Genomic DNA, 3769 nt, shown 5'->3' with positions numbered 1-3769 from the left:
TAATGTATGGATTCAAAGATTCTGACCTACAACAGAAAGTAAGAATCCCATTCTTTAAGGAAAATATACAGATTTTTATTAGGAGTTTAAATTCTAAGAGATTCAAGCCTGATGCCAAGCACTCAGATTTCTACTGCTTCAATTCCAAAGGACCAATGGATAACAATTTAGTACACAAAACTCCACTATGCTGTATAGGTCCTTTTTTCCTGGGTCAGACAGCTTTATTCTGCTTCATTAACACCTTCTTTGCTCCTTGATGGATCTTGGAATCCAGCTTCCAGATTTTGGGACTTCCCTTAATAGGAAACTTCACAATCATTTCCTAGGGATTTGTGCAGACGAAAACAAATGGAGAATCAAATTCTTGACTGAGGTCTGGATATTGCTCCTTAAATTGCTTCTGGGACAAGCAGTCAGTTAGGTCCACACAGCCAAGAAGACAACCTGATGGATAGTCACTGGGAAATTCCAAACCTTTCCCATGAAGAAGACAATGTTGTTGTTGCTATTTTGCCGTCGAGTCGGCCCCGACTCATAGCGACCCCTCCTTGGGTTTCCAAGGCGGTATCACTACGGAAGTAGATTGCCCAACCTTCCTTCCGAGAAGTGGCTGGTGGGTTTGAACCGCCAGCCTTCTGGTTAGCAATCCAGTGCCTTAGGCACTATGTTACCAGAGCTCCCGAAGAAGACAATATGTAGCTTGAAGTTCTGAAACTTCTTGAGGGGAGGGTTTTTGGCGGTGGCTGCTATCCAAAGTTGTCCTCTCTGAGGAGTATACCAGGTTCTGCCTTCCATTCTTTTAATCCCTCTGAACAGCAAGGAAACCCAGGGCTGATGCATAGAGCAGCACCAGTCACCATCAAATCCTTCCTGAAACTCTTGATCCTGGATTCACATCCTGTGCTAATGTGAACTGAGCTGTAGTTCTGATCTTGCTCACGGGAAAGACTTCTGTGAGGCTGCACCTGTCTGGTCTACCCACTGGGCGGGGACTGATGGATCCACCAGAACTCCCGAAGGCCCTGCAGAAGATCTGTACAATTTGGTCAGTGGCTGGTTCAAGGTTCCATTGGCAATGGCCTGCATGGTTTCATCTAGTTTGCTGTGATATTCTGCCAGAGTATTTTCTTCTTCCAGGATCTTCCTCCCTGTAAAGTCTTAGATCTTCTTAGAGAGTCAGGAGACGTGTCAAAATTCTCTCAGCTCCCCCTCTTGTTTTTGCAAGGTTCCCCCCTCAGTTTTGGACAACCACTGGTTAGAATCACTGGCAAAGTGATCTGACTCATTATCAATGACTTGGCTCCTTTAAATACTAGTTCTGTTAAACTCTAACAGTTTGTCTTTATGCTGGATAGCCTTCTCTAGGCCAATTTTAATTCAAGACTCCTGATGAGGAAGCAGGTCATTGGGGAGAGATATCCACCTTTCCAGAATTCTCCATCCCTGACATGCGCTTCTGTAGTAGTTTGTGGTTCTGGTTTGACTCACGCTGTAAAATATCCTGTTCTTCACGAGTACCAGAAAGCCACAGAATAAGCAGGGGCCAGACCCTTCCTGTTCACAGAAAATATGCCCACAAATCAGACAGTTATCGATGAGCTTGTGCTTCTGGCTCAGGCAATCACAAGGGTGGTGACCAGGGAGCAGGACTGCAAGTTTGTCCTGTCCTTCTTTTGTGTATAAATCGACGAACTTCATCTTCTTCTTTAAGGAGTTACTGTTCTCTTGTGTCTGGCTTTCAGGAATGGTGGTCATTTGAAGATTTTAATTCATGACAGCAGTCACCAGTAGCCTTCACTTAATATCATTTAGTCCTCATTATATTTCTTTAAGGTAGGTGCGATCCCCATTTTATATGTGAGGAAACTGAGACCCAAAGAATTAAGTAACTTGCCCATAGATTCTCAAGTAATAGATTGAGGAGCTAGGTCTTCTGATTCTGAGTCCTTGTCATTTCTGCTACATTCCATTGTCTCCAGGGTTACAGCCAAGTCCTCTGTTCCTAACAACTCGCTGTTCGCACTGTCATCTTCCTGCCGTATCATTTTCTGCAAAATTTCATATCTTTATGTGCCAGTTATCATGGCCATCTAATTAGAAGATAGGGGATTGGAATTTCTAACCCAGTCCAGGCAGCTTGGAGGTGGGAAGGGGTGAGGTCAAGGGTACATATTCAAACCACCTAGGTTCAAATCCTCACTCTCTAGCTGTGTAGTCTTGGCCAAGTTGCTCAACCTCTTAGTTGTCTCAGTTTTCCCATTGATAATATGAGGCTAATAACAGTGCCCACATCATTGCTTACTGGGGCAATTAAATGAATCCATAAAGCTGAACAGTGGCCAATGCTTCATAAGCTCTGAATGAATGATAGCAGTGATTATTATTAATATCATTCTCTAGGGATGGATTTTCTCAGTTCCATGTTCTAACCACTGAGTTGGATTTAAGTTGTTCTGAGTCAGGACCAGTCCTGGGTTCCTGTTAGAGTCTCACAGGAGGAAAAGAACAGGCAAAGATAGATGGGTGCCCAGATCTCCTAGACAATGAGGCACAAGAGCCTTGGGGTTTCAAACTGGCAGCACCCTGGAAAGATCTCCATGGCTTCCCCCCTGCCTCCAGGCAGCATGTTTGGAGATACTCTGCTAGTTGGAGCCTCTGAGGAGTCAGTGACAGCATGCGGCTGCCAAGAAGGTTTATGGTGCTGCACACTAGCTCTGACTTCTATTTCAGGACCCACAAAGGTCAAAGTCAGCCCCTGCCTGCAGGAACGGAGAGAAGCGCATGGGAGCAGCTGGGTTTCCCAGCCTCCTGGGTCCCACTAACCAAGAGGCAAGAACTTCGAACTTATCAAGCACAAGGGTTGACATAAACTCCTGCGCAGAGCCCAGAGGGACTACTCCATGTAGAATCCCCAAAGAGCTGAAAATGAAGAGAAATACAACTTCTCTCAGCTCATTCCAAGAGCTTGCCCGCCTCCCTCTCCCTTCATTCCTGCAACCAATGAAGTAGTTTGGTTAACAATTAAATACAGTAGCAATTTAAAACTGCCCTGCGGTGGGAGGCTCCTCCTGCTGAACCTCTTGCCTGCTTAGGCTGCTGTTTACTCTGGCGGGGCTGTGTGCCTCACCCCGCCCCGATGCTGGCACTGAAAACTCCCCCATAAAACACCCTGTAAAATAAGCTCCAGGGGCCAGTGAGCCAGGCTTGTGACTGACGCTTCAGTCCTCAGACCCTTTCCCCTTTTACTGGAGCCCAGAACATTCTGTGCTTGCTTTATCCCATTTCCCAGGGGCCTTGTAGATTTACAGGTGACCCTGGCCCATCTGTACAACTTCCAGGGCACGGATTTCAGGAAATTGATGGAGATCCTAACCAAGCACTCTGCAGAGGGAAGCCAGCTGGGGTGGAGCGGCAAGAACAACAGATGTAGGATCCGAATTCTTAGGTTTCAATCCCTGGCCTTCCTTCATTCCTTGTCAATGGTTCTCAACAGGAGGTTCCCTGACCCAAAGTAGTAGCAACACCATTTAGAAATTTGTTCGAACGCAAATTTTCAAGCCCTACCCCAGACCAATTCAATCAGAAACTCAGGGTGATTCTGACATCTGCCAAGTTCCAAACCACACTGCCTTGAGTCATTTCCCTAGTTTGAGACTCACTCTTCATCTGTAAAATGGGGAGAAAATACCGGTTTTGCAGGGTTGTTGGAGTAAATGAGATTGTTATTATTATTATTTTTAAATGATGCTATTAAAGTAATCTGGGC

The 3769-nt window shown here is 45.6% G+C and overlaps 1 pseudogene; it reads right to left on the bottom strand.

The window, feature by feature from the left end:
• Positions 1 to 214: 214 nt before the first annotated feature.
• LOC103193397 lies at positions 215 to 1758 on the bottom strand (annotated as a pseudogene).
• Between the last annotated feature and the right edge of the window lie 2011 nt (positions 1759 to 3769).

The sequence above is a fragment of the Orycteropus afer genome, unplaced genomic scaffold (assembly GCF_000298275.1).
Source record: "Orycteropus afer afer isolate SDZICR_OR568_19922 unplaced genomic scaffold, OryAfe1.0 scaffold00036, whole genome shotgun sequence".
Lineage (NCBI taxonomy): Eukaryota > Metazoa > Chordata > Mammalia > Tubulidentata > Orycteropodidae > Orycteropus > Orycteropus afer.
Note: the sequence above shows the minus strand (reverse complement) of the source record. Positions and strands in the feature narration are given on the sequence as shown.